This window comes from Zalophus californianus, chromosome 13, assembly GCF_009762305.2.
Source record: "Zalophus californianus isolate mZalCal1 chromosome 13, mZalCal1.pri.v2, whole genome shotgun sequence".
In the NCBI taxonomy this organism is placed as follows: domain Eukaryota; kingdom Metazoa; phylum Chordata; class Mammalia; order Carnivora; family Otariidae; genus Zalophus; species Zalophus californianus.
The window spans coordinates 1,056,429-1,069,596 of record NC_045607.1 but is presented as its reverse complement, the minus strand read 5'-3'; positions in this window follow the sequence as shown (position 1 = coordinate 1,069,596).

Here is a 13,168-nt window from a genome sequence, read left to right as displayed (position 1 = left end):
TCCACCACCCTGGCCCTGGGCCCGACAGCCACACCCATCCTCGAAGCAGCAGGCCACGCGGTTGAACTGGGTGACAGTGGCACGGACGGTGGGAGCCAGGTGCTCCCTGCCCTTCTTGTCCCGCTGGGACCAGATGCAGCCCAGGCAGTGGTCAGGCACCACCTTCTCCAACAGGTCCTGGGGGTCGGGGGAGTGTCACCAGCTCTGCCACACCCCAGAGCTCAGCACCCACGGTCCCCTAGTCCCAGGCAGGGTCCCTGGTCAGAGCTGAGCTCTGGAAGCTGAGGCTGTGGCCCGAGCTTATGGGGACCCCGGAGTGTGTTCCTGCCTGCTGAGAACACCCAGCACGGACGACCAGAACCCCACAGTGGAGGAAGCAGAAGTAGCATCTCAGTCCCTCCAAGAGGGCAGCTCACACCTGCCCCCTGGAGGGGGCATCTTCCACCCACCTTCCCCAGCCCTCTGCTCCATGCCCCCGCTCAGGGCACACGTCCTGTGGCCACACACCAGGAGCTCTGTTTTTCTCTCCCGTGGAGCTGGGTACTGCAGAGCCCCTTGGGCAGATGGGGGAGGTGACCCTTGGAGCCCCCTCCCTCACCAATGGGCCGGGCTCCACCCAGCTTTATATCTGCTCTGCCTCCTGGAATGTGCACAGCCACTGGGTGGATGCCTGGGGAGTGTCCGCTCTCCACAGTCCCCAGGGTAACTGAAGCCCCAGCATAAAGAACCTTGCCCAGGCCGCTTGGTCTGTAACGGTGGAGCTGGGATTTGGGCCGGGGACTGGCAGGGCTGGGCAGAAGATGTCAGCTCAGGGCGCCCCTGCCGTGCCAAGCCAAGCCGAGCTACTCACTGCATCCAGGGGCCAACAGCTGTGCCGCAGGCTGGGAGGGAACCCCAGGCAGTGCGACTTCTCCTCATTCACTCTCTCTGCAGCCACAGGCAAAAGCCAGGCTGCTGTTAGGGCTGGTTGCAGAACGTATGTGCCAGCTGCTGGATGCACACAGTGCGTCCCTAGTCTTACATAGGATGGCCCCAGGGTCTGCCTCTTGGCACACAGAGACCCCGCACCCACATTACTGCCCCACAGCCTTCTCTCCACCCTGGGCACCAGGACCCTGGATGCCATCCTCCATGGGCATTTGTGTTCCATTCCCTGCCCTCTCCACCACCGCTGTGCTGAACACTCCTGAAAATACACCTGTGAAAAACCGAACCAGAGTTTCCGGGGGTGAGTCTGAGGCCAAGCACTGCCAGGTGATGGCTGCACCTGCGGTCTGGGATGGGTGCTGCTCACTGTTCTCCCAGACAGGGGTGCCCGACACCCTTCTTTCCAGGGGACCTGCAGGGGACCCCCATGTCCTCAGGCACCTGAGGGCCACCCGGCCCAGGAATTCACCTTCTCTAACAGAGGACAGATGGGACATTTTTCTTTGGCCAGGAGTGTGAACCCTGATCCTGGGAAAGGAGAGCCCTCCCGGACTCCTCGCCCAGCCAGGCAGCTGTGGCCATGATGTATGTGATGGAGCCAGAGGGCCTGAGCCTCGGAGGGAATGAGTGACTTAAACCAGCCTTGTGCGGGGCATGCGGGAGCAACAGCCCCTGCTTCCTGGGGAGCAGTGATGTGTGCAGAAGGAGGCTGGGGTGGAGCCTGCCAAGCCACACCACAGTCTCGCCTTGGTCCTGAAACCAGCAGGAAGGGAGCTCCGAGGGTGGAGATGAGACTCCAGGAGGATTCCCATCCAGGGAAAGGGGGTCCGCTGGAGGGCAGTGAAGCAGCCAGCCCCACCGACCCGCAGGCCATTTGCACAGGATCACCTCCTGTGCTTCCCTAGCACGTTGTCCATCTTCGTGTGTGGACAGTGACTGCCTGGTGCACTTCCAGAGGCAGGCCAGAAACCTTCCAATGTTTGCTCGTGGGTCAGAGCACCACCCAGAGAAGCAGAGGATGTCCCTCTTCCTCCGGAGCTGGCAAGGCAGCCACCGTCCTGGGGTAGGACCAGGTCCTGGCGTGTGTTCTTTCTGAAGCCCCTGCCTTCCGTGGGCATTGCTATGCCTGAGAAAGGCCCACTCAGCCCCAGAGTCAAGAGCAGTGAGGGGCTGTCTCCAACCCTGGCCCAGGAGCACGACCCGAAACCATCCTGTCTTTGGGAGGACAGGTCTCCTGCAGGAGCCAGCGAGGGGACTGGCCCCTCTCCCCTCCCCGGCTCCAGGATGCCCGGGACCTGCAAGAGCTCTTCATCTGAGGAGGAGTCATGGAGAGCAAGTGTGTCTCGTCAGCCCAGCAAGTGAAAGAACCAAACCCCAACGCTCAGGTTCTAACAGAAGCAGAATTTCAATGTACTGTTTGGGGGCAGACTCTTCCCCTCTTACGTGGCCTTGGGGGACCCCAAGGAAAGTCTTCTTTGTTCTCCTTCCCTCAGAGAGAGGAGCTGGCCCCATGTGCCGGGGTCCCCACCGTGTCCCAGTGCTGAGGAATAGCCACACGCAGGGGCCTGGTGTCAGGAGTGTGGTCGGCCACTGCTCCTGGGCTCCCAGCCAGGGGCCCGGGAGGTAAATGGCTCCAGTCCCAGGGCTGGTCAGCAGAGAACCTGGAAAGCCAGCCCTCCAGAGCCCCTACTAGACCAGCCAGAGACTCCCTGAGTTGAAAGCGAGCCCTCCCCTGCCTGACAAGCCACGCACTGGCCCCTGACCTTCATGATGGCCTGTTCTTGACCGTGAAGGTGAGCTGGCCGACTAGGAGGGGGAGTTCAGCTGGTGGGACAGGCTGTAGCTACAGGACAGAGTGACACGTCTGAGCTAGCAGGAGCCACACTCTGGTCTCCCTCCCGGAGCCTGCCTGGGAGCTGGCATCTGGGTGCCCTAGGGGCCAGCACACAACAGGATCTGCACTGACCAGGGAGCCATGGCCCCCAGGGAGAGTCCACTCTGCCCTCTCCCCGCACCTGCCTGGCCTCACCTCTCCTCACTGTGGGGCTGCAGGACCCAGAACCAGGCCCCATAGGGATGGCTCGGTTCCAGTTTATAATGATTTCGCAGCCCGTGGAGCCCCTGCGGCCGGAGGGAGGACTGGCTGTGTACCAGGACTGGGCTGGGGAGGATGCAGGGCCTTGTGGAGAGTGAAGGATGGGGCAGGGGCCGAGTCCTGGGGCCACGGCTCATGTCTAAAAAGGGCTGAAATCCCTGAATGCCCATGGGGCCCCTCATTACAGTAACGACCCCCCTTCCCACTCGGGCATCCTGCTGGCGGGCCCCTCCTCCCCGGCCTCCTTCCCGCCCCCCTGACTCCAGCCGGGGCTGCCGCCAGGGACAGGCTGAACCTCTGTCCCGGCTCCTGCCAGGAAGACAAGGCAGAAGGAGGAGAGGAGAAGGGGAAGGGGCAGACTGATCTTCTCCCTGTCCTGAGTCGGCCTCCACTGATGCCTCCAGGTCCTCTGGCCCAGTCCTGCACTTACCTGGACCCTGAGAGGGAGTCTGCATTCCAGGGCAGCTGGGTGGGAGGGGTATTCAATGACCTGTGCGTCCCCAGATGTCCTACCCACCTGGCCTTGCACCCTAAGGCCTGCCGCCCAGGGTGGGTGTGATTGCGGGGCCCAGTGGACTTTGGGGCCATAGAGCAGTTGGCTGTGGTGAGGGGATGTGGGGGACTGGTCAGGTGCAGAGCCATGGGGCTCATGTACATCCGCTGCAGGGCTGGTTCACCATACAGGTGCTGCGTGCAGGTCTCCTTTGCACACCTGGCCATGACACACCTGGCTGGCCCTCTCGGTGGGGAGGCCTGGGTGCCTGGGTGCCTGGTGCACCTGTCCCCCACCTACCCCTGGAGGAGCGGCCACGTTCAAGCGTTTCCATGTCCAACCCTCAGGGACAGTTGGGAACCTGGGTCAAGAGAGGCAGGCACTGGCCCAGGACAACTGAGGGGTGCAGAGCCCAAGGAGCAGGGCTGCTCTCCAGTCCTGGGCCAGCCCCACCCCTCCCATGAGGGTCGCTTTGGGGGTGAGACCCCCCTCAGATCCTCGGGGAGAGCTACCCACCATGTCCCATGTGGGGACATGACCTTGGCATCCCCAGGCATGTAGAGGCATGCGCACCTGCAAACCCACCCACACGCACCACTCTGACTGCCCAGCTGGGGGTCAGAAGGGGAGGACACCCTGGGAGCGAGGTGGGGGACAAGGGGGAAAGAAGAAAGAGGTTGGAGACAGCTGGGCCATGGGGCAGGGCATCAGGACTCCTGGCAAGGACCCAGATCCAGAGCATGGGGAGGGGAGACAGGCCAGGCTGATGGTCAGGGGTCCCCAAGAAGCCCGGGGGGTTGCCAGGGCACTGGGAGATGACAGGGTCTGGGTTCCGGGGTCCACCACCACCCTGGGCACTTGGGAGTAGGAAGAGATACCCACCCCCAAGTCCAGAGGGCTACAGCCCAAAAGGCCTCAGCTTCCTCTGCTGTCACTTGGGCTGCAGAGATACAGTGTCCCAAGGGTCCCACGGGCTTGTAGAAGAGCCTGTTGGCCTCGGATCTCCATCCCCGACCCCCTGTGATCCCAGTCTGGGGAAAATGTTTTCTACCCCCTCGAGGTCCTTCTCAGCAGAGGACAGACTTGGGGCTTGGGAGGCTGAGGATCTGGGTGCGCAGAACGTGGCAGAGCACAGGGCCACCAGTCTGGAGACCAAGGTCAGGGCCCTCCTTGTTGCAGCCTCAGGGTCCCCATGTGGAAGAGGATCCAGAATCACTGCTCCGGTCAGGGTGAGGAGGCCTTAGGAAGGACTGGAGCACCGGGACCGGAGAGGGAAACGGGGACAAGGGAGGCTTCTGAGGTTTCTCACATCGCCCATGGAACCCACAGATCCTGCTCCTGGGAGAGACAGACACAGAGACAGAGAAGGAGATGGAGAATGAACACAGGACAGAGGGAACCAGGAGAAGTCATAGACTTTCCTCCACCAGCTTGGAAATGACATCCCGGCATTTTGTGCCATTCTATTCCAGAGAGCGCCGTCACATAGGCCATCCACCCTGGAGGGGAGGGGATTCCACAGGGATGTGTGAGCAGGATTCGGGAATGCCCGGGAACCACTGTGGGGATTGCCCAGCACGTGGGCGCAGACGAGGCCCTGGGGCCTGAGCCTAACCCTGATGGGAGCCCCTGGAAGTCTGCGTCACCAGGGGACAAGGTCGGAATCCGTTCATTGCAACCTTCCCTCAGGGGCTGGGACACAGGCAGGAGGGGAGTGGCTTTGCCTGGACCCCAGAGCGGACCAGGCCCCTCTGAGCTGTGCTCCATGTCCGGCCCAGCCCCTGGCTGCTCCTTACATTGTCGAGTGTGCACCAGCCTCCTGTGATGGCAGGTACGGAACGTGTAGAGGTCCTGCCCCTGATGGCGTCCCTAGAAGTAGAAGCCAGAACACCCCGATGTGCAGATGGGGAGGCTGGGGAGGCCCTGAGAGGCACGGGGTCTGTCCAGGGTCATAGCCCTGGGCACGCGCAGGAGCCCGGTCTGAACCCAGCTCTGTGTCCTCCCACAAGGGCTGCACCCAGGCCTTGTGGGGCTGTGGGTGGGCTGTGAGGGTGTCACTGTATGGATGGGGCATGGGGGGAGGGTGAGCACTGAACAGCTGGGGGAGCGGCCCTCGGGGGTGGGGCTCTTGTGTGAGGAGGAAGTTGGGCAAGGGGACCCCGACCGTGGTGACCTCACATCCCTGACAACAGAGCCCTTCAGGATTTGGAACCCAGGTAACCAGGAACCCACATTCCAGAGACAGCCCCCGGCCCAGGTCATTTCGTTCGAGATCCTCAAACGGAGATGTTCACATGCTGCCTTCCGAGGTCCAGAGGAGGCAGGCGGAAGAATGTGCGCCCTCAGGACGCTGTCTCCACACGATGTCGTGTCAGGGCTCCCCACCGCCTCTGGCCGTTTGGTCGGAAAGACCACAAGGTGACACTAGGAGGCCCAGAGCCGGCCTCCCAGCCCCACAAGGTCTAATCCACCTGTGCAGCCCCAGGGCCCCACCCGTGTGTGTGTGTGTGTGTGTGTGTGTGTGTGTGTGTGTGTGTGTGTGAAGAGGGGTCATGTAGGGTGGGCCAACCGCATTCAAGAGCAGGCTGATGAGGGGTCAGATGCCCAGTGGGCAGGTCATGTTCAAGGTCAAGGCTGGCTGGGTGGGACAGGGTGTGGGGGGCTGCGAGCTTCTGCCCAGGTTTATCCCGATCGCCCTGCGGGGATGGGTCACTGTCCAGCGTGAGGCCTGGGCACGCACAGGTGTGTGTCTGATCTGGGAGCAGCAGGGGGACGGGGCAGGGGGACAGGGAGGCTGGCCGGGCAGGGCTGTGATGCCTCTGGGCCGGCTACCCGTCCCTGTCTTTGCAGACCACGGATGAAATGGGAAGGAGGCTGGCGGACACCCGTTCCATCTCCGGGACCTGGGGCGTGACCCCACAGGGGTCCCCAGGAGCAGGTGCTGGGGATTGCGGGGGAAGGCCTCCGACACCACCCAGACCACTGTCCCTGGTGGTCATTGACTGGATTGCGCTCCAGGAACGGAGCCCACGGACACCGAGCTCGAGGCTGAGAAGCCTGAGGCTGGGTGCCTGTGGGTGTGTAGGGACGGGTCGGGGCTGACCCACAGGGAGGAGCCCCCAGAGGCTGGTGTGGGGCCAGGAGCAAAGACTGTGTGCAGAGCACCCAGCGGGTGGACTGCAGTCGGGGAGACGTCCCGGGGAGGGCTCCTTCCTGGCTGTGGCTTCTCTGGGAGGCCCTGGGCTGGGCTCTGTCTTGCAAAGGCCCACGGAGAGCAGGCACGGGGGTGAGCTTTTCTCCTCTCACAGATGTTCCACCACCTGAGGAGCTAGAGCCGGCTCCAACACCATCAGCAGCTCTGCAGGGAGGGGTGGTGCCTGCAGTGACTTCAGCAGGAGACCAGGAGCCGGCAGGTGACCCGGCACCTGCCCACGGAGAGCCTGACGCCGACCAGGAAGGGCCTGCTCGAGAACCTGTGCCCGGAGAGCCTGCCCCTGTTCCTGCCACTGTTCCTGCCGGAGCCAGGGCCCCTGTGCCTGCCCCGAACTGTGGCCCTGCTCCTTGCCCAGACCCCGCTCCTGCCCTGGATCCTGACCCGTCCCTACCCCTGCCAGTGCCCCTGTCCCTGCCCCTGACCCAGATACTGCCTTGGTTCCTGTATGTGCCATTGCTGCAGACCCTGTCCCTCCCCTTGCACCTGCCCCTTCCCCTTCCCCTGCTTGTGCTCCTGTTCCGGCCCCTGACCCAAGTCCTGCCCCTTCCCCTGCCCCTGTCTGTGTCCCTGTTTTCGCCTCTGACCCAAATCTTGCCCCCACTCATGTCCCTGCCCCTGCCCGTGCCACTGCAGCTGCCACTTCCCCAGCACCTGCCTGTGCACCTGTTCTTGCCCCTGCTCCGGATCCTGACCCAGCTCCTGCCCCTGCCAGAGCCGATGCCCCTTCCCCTGCTTTCCAGGGCCGCGGCCCCTTCCCTTGGCCCTGCCTGTGCTCCTGTACTTGCCCATGACCCAGCTCCTACCGTGCATCCGGCCCCTGTCCCTGCTCTTGCATCTGGCCCTGCTCTTGCATCTGGCCCTGCCCCTCCTCCTGTTCCTGCAGGGCTCCCAGAACCACAGCCAGAGCCCACATCCTCGCAGGGAGAGACTCTTGTACAGTTACCCTTAGTTCCAGCACCCAACCCTGATGCCCCGCCAGATTGTTTCATCCACACCCCCTGTGTTCTTTCTCTCTGGTACATATTAACTGTTATATTATCTTTCCTTATCCTATATGCTGTTTATTATTTATTTTAAATAAAATGAATGGTTTTCTGTTGAACAAGTCCGGAGCATTAAAACAGTCCCAACGCTGCACCACCACACTACAGAACATTGCTGCACAATATCTGCTTCTCCAAAGGACACCCTGAACCAGAAGGCCTCCCTGCCCATTTCTCCCCCAGCCCAGCCCCTGGAGACCCCTAAGCTGCTTTCTCCTCTGTTCCTTTCCTGGGTGTTTCCTGTACGTGGAATCACACAGTAGGGGCCTTTGTGTCTGCCCCCTTTTTTCAAAGGGGACTCGTGTTCTTCTGTGTTTATTGGACACAAAATTTCCCTTATTCGATATTGAAATGCCCGGGGATTACAGATCAGATGTAATCAGAGAGGCCACTTTAGGAATTATGGGCACAATCTCGGGGCCGAGACCCCTGTTCCTGCTGGGACACCTCAGCCTGACCCCAGACAGGACAGGGCTGGTTCCTCCTGTGGCCCACACAGAAACCAGGGAAATGCAGAAAGCTGGAAGACACACCCCGAAGGGCAATGCATTACTCACAACCCAAGGCCAGAGAAAGGTTTCACCTGACTCTGGTCCAAACCAGGCTCCAAGTCACTGGGTTCCACAGGGACAGAGACCACACGCATGCAAGTCCAGGGGGGGACAGGCACAGGGGGAGTCGGAGATGCTCCCGGGGAAGGACTCTGGCAAAGGAAGCTCTATGGAGGCAGCGCTGGTCACCCTCAGACCGGCAGGTGTCTGGTCTGGGGACCAGCAGCCCTGGGGAGAACGTGAGGAAGAGGAGGTCCCCTGGAGAGAACGGTGACAGGCACCCCTGTCTGGGAGAACAGTGAGCAGCACCCATCCCAGGCTGCAGGTGCACCCATCACTTAGTGTGGGCAGCTCACGCCCACATTGTTGAAGGGAACACCCGTGTCCATAAACCTCTATTTGCAACAGAATCCATAAAGTATAGTTTCTGGGCAACACCTATACAGTGTTTAAGGTACAAGCCTTGCCTTCCAACATCCAAGGTCTGCTTTCCACCTTGAACCTTGTTTGGGAAGCAGGGATGGGGACCCCTGGGGCTGTGACCTGTGGGAGGGGTGGGGAGGGCGAGCTCTGAGTGGAGTGACCAATTGCACCCAGGGTGACCTGCCCAGCACAGACCCTCTCGCTCCCCAGCCCCTTTCCTGACCTCGTGCACGATGGCGAGGGTGTGATGATGAAGGTGCTGGCCCTTGGCTGGCGAGTTCCGAAGCTGGTGCCGGAGCTGCTCAGGCTGCACACCGGGCTCTGATCCCAGAGCTGGCGCGAGAGCTGAAGCTGCAGCTGCCCCAGTCTCGGGAGCTGCGGCTCGCATCGCTGTTGGACCTGGCTCGAGCTCCGGGGCAGGTGCTAGAGCTGAATGCCCCTCCAGAGATGATCTAGATCCACTTCCGCAGTTGGATAATGCTCTTGAACCCACGAACGGCTTTCCTCCCCTGGCATCTCATGGATGACAAAACTCGGGACGGTGACGGGACCGGCTACATGGGGGTAATGGCTACGGGGGGATTCAGCCCAAGGATCCTGCATGCCCTTCACCACGCGCCCCACGTGAGTCGGTCCTGAGCTGCCCGACAGGGGCAAGGGCCTGACCGGCTGCTCCAGGGAACTGATCCCAGCTGAGCAGAGACACGTGCCGGGGACCTGAAGTCCTCGTTTGACCTCTGCTCCGGCCAGCCCCACGCGAGCAGGGACCGTGCTTCCTCACCGCTGGGTCCCCAACCCCCAAACAGTGCCCGGTAGTGGTAACAGTTCACATTGTAGTGAATCACAGGGATCCCCCAGCAGCCCCGTGATGCGGGGGATGTTGCTTACAGAAGAGAGATCTGGGCCACAGGCTTGTGTTCACTCTTTCATGCACTCGTGCAGCATCCCCACCTGTGTCTGTTCGCTGGAATGCAGAGGGGACCCCCAGACACCCTCCCTGCCCTCGGAGCTCCCAGCCTAACCTGTGGGTCAGCATCTCACCCACAGTCAGCAAGGGGGCGATACAGAGCTAGAGCATCTCTAGCACCAGACCTTGCAGGAGGTATGGGGGAGGACTGGCCACTGCAGCGGGGCTGGTCACCCCTGCAGCGTTGACGTGGCTGCAGAAGCAGATAAAGACACAAAGCCTTCTCCAGAGCTCGAGGCATTTCCACTTTCTGCTGCGGTGCCTTTGCCAGGACCTCAGGAGCTGGAGCCAAGTAGGCCCCAGTGTGAGTAAGGCCCCTGCCCCTGCAGCCAGCTCCTGCCCCCGCTGCACAGACACAGGGGAGCTTACCATCCAGGAAGCTAGAGCAGACGCTCGGACCCTCAGCAGAGCGAGCCTTACCCGCACCCACAAAGCCAGAGCTGCGCATGCACAGCACCCCGCCCCCCGCACCAACTACGGACGCCGGCCCCCTCAGTGGCAGCTCCCGGGCTAGAGGCCCCTCCACCTGCTCGCCTGGACCAGCTCCAGCACAGCAGTCCTCTCTGACGCCGGTTCCTGCACCGAATTTGGCAACAATGCCAGCCTGAGAGTTCGCTCAGCCCTGGAGTCTGTTTCAGAACCAACTCGAGCCCGACCACCGGGGACAGAGCCAGCTCCAGCTGCAACGCCAGCTAAGGTCCTGGGCTGGTTCCACGGCAGGAGTCGGGGACATCCCCGGCATCAGCCGCAGCTCCGGCCCAGGGCTCGAGCCACTCTGCCAGGGCCACCCGTCACCCATCTTTTTATTTTTTTAAAGAGAAACTTTTTTTTTTAAGATTTTGTGAGAGAGAGGGAGAGAGCACACAAACTGGGGGAGCAGCAGAGGGAGAGGAAGAAAGACACCCCCCAGCTGAGCAGGGAGCCCGAACCAGGACTCGATCCCACGACCCTGAGATCCTGACCTGAGCCGAAGGCAGATGCTTTAACCGACTCAGCCACCGAGGCGTCCCCACCCTTCACCCTTTTCTGTTACGTGTTTTATAATTTTTACATTTAACAGTTAATATATAGATTCAGTAAAAGTTAAGCTTCCGTCACTTTAAGCTGTACCATTCCAGGCTACTTCCTCAGGCTCCTGCATGAGCTCAGGCTTGGGTCAGATTGACCTGGGTTCAAACCCACAGCGGGGCCATGTCACAGCCCTGGGACAGGCAAGCTCCTACGGGAACTCTTGGAATCATGCCCGGGGCCATGGCGTGGTGAGGGCTAACATGCCAGGCTGAAGGCCAGGGGTCCCCACGATGCCCAAAGGGCTGCCACAGGCACCCACATTCCAGAGACAGCCCCTTGCCCACCTCATTTCGTTGGAGATCCTCGAAAGAAGAACATGTTTCCCTGTTGCATCCCAAAGTCTGAAGGCTGCAGGCTGAGGAAGTGAACTCTGAAAACACTTTCCCTCACTGGGGATGTCGTGTCAGGGCTCCCCAACGTCTCTGGCCGTGTGGCCACAAAGACCGGAAATGACACCAGGAGGCCCAGAACCAGCCACGCAGCCCCACAGGGCCTAATGCACCTGTGCAGCCCCAGGGCCCCACCCGTGTGTGTGTGTGTGTGTGTGTGTGTGTGTGTGTGTGTGTGTGTGAAGAGGGGTCATGTAGGGTGGGCCAACCCCATTCAAGAGCAGGCTGATGAGGGGTCATATGCCCAGTGGGCAGGTCATGTTCAAGGTCAAGGCTGGCTGGGTGGGACGCGGTGTGGGCAGCTGCGTGCCTCTGCCCAGGTTTATCCCGATCGCCCTGCGGGGATGGGTCACTGTCCCGCGTGCAGGGCTGTGCATGCACAGCTGTGTGTGTCTGATCTGCAAGCAGCAGGGGGACGGGGCAGGGGGACAGGGAGGTTGGCCGGGCAGGGCTGTGATGCCTCCGGGCCGGCTACCCGTCCCTGTCTTTGCAGACCACGGATGAAATGGGGAGGAGGCTGGCGGACACCCGTTCCATCTCCGGGACCTGGGGCGTGACCCCACAGGGGTCCCCAGGAGCAGGTGCTGGGGATTGCGGGGGAAGGCCTCTGACACCACCCAGACCACTGTCCCTGGTGGTCATTGACTGGATTGCGCTCCAGGAGCCGGAGCCCAAGGCCGAGAAGCCTGGGGCTGGGTGCCTGTGGGTGTGTGGGGACGGGTCGGGGCTGACCCACAGGGAGGAGCCCCCAGAGGCTGGTGTGGGACCAGGAACAAAGACTAGAAAAAGAGCAACCAGCAGGTGGACTGCATTCGGGGCAATGACCCAGGGAGGGCTCCTTCCTGGCTGCGGCTTGTCTGGGAGGCCCTGGGCTGGGCTCTGTCTTGCAAAGGCCCATGGAGAGCAGGCACGGGGGTGAGCTTTTCTTCTCCTCTCTCAGCTGCTCCACCATCTCAGGAGCTAGAGCCAGGCTCCACCTGTGTCTCTAGCTCGGGTGAGGAGCCAGGCGCAGGGGCAGAAGCCAGGCCAGCTTCCACGGGGCTCTGCAAACACAGGAACTGTCACTCAGCTCGGAGGCATCACAGCCCTGCCCGGACGTCCTCACTGCCCCCTGCCCAGCCCCCCTGCTGCTCCCAGATCAGACACACACCTGTGCGTGCACAGCCCAGAGTCTCCCAGAGATGCCCCAGGTAGGAAGGAGCCCTCCCCGGGACGTCTCCCTGACTGCAGTCCACCCGCTGGGCGCTCGGAGCCCAGTCTTTGCTCCAGGCCCCACACCAGCCTCCGGGGCTCCTCCCTGTGGGACCAGCCCCGACCCTTCCCCCCACACCCACAGGCACCCAGCCCCGGTCTTCTCACCCTCGCGCTCGGCCTCTGTGGGCTCTGCGTGCTCCAGCCGGGTCAGCAGAAGGTGGGCACGGCGCTCCAGGTCGGAACAGGGCATGTTGAGCTGCACATGGGCCACCAGCTGCTTGAGGCAGGGAACGTCTTTGGCTGACAGAAGTCCTCCGAGTCTAGTCCAGCCATGTGCCCAGAACGGAGGCGATGGCCCTGGAGGTAGGCGGGCAGGAAGCCAAGTCAGTGGCCTGGGCAGCCCTTCCACACAGCCCCCTGGGGCAGCCCTGGGGATGCTCCATCCACAGGCCAGGCCCCCCGCCAGCCCACCCACACTGGCCATCCAGGCAGGGGCAGGTGTGGCCAGCAGGTGCGGGGGGCCGGCAGTCTCCATGGGAGGGAGCCCTCCATCACTGGTGTGAGCCACCCCTGCCTTCCTCAGGGGAGCCTGCCCCATGCCTCTGTCTGTCTGGGGTCCCTCCTGCTGCACCGGAAACTCCAGGAGCGTGGGGAGGCGGTGCAGTGTCTGCTCTGTCCCGGCCCTGGGGCACCACAGAGGAACTGCAGAAGTCCGTGAGGGAGGAGGGAATGGGCAGTGTCCCTCGGCCCAGCCTGCCTGGGCTCTCATGGCCCCTCGGCCCCCAGCCCCTGCTCCGACGG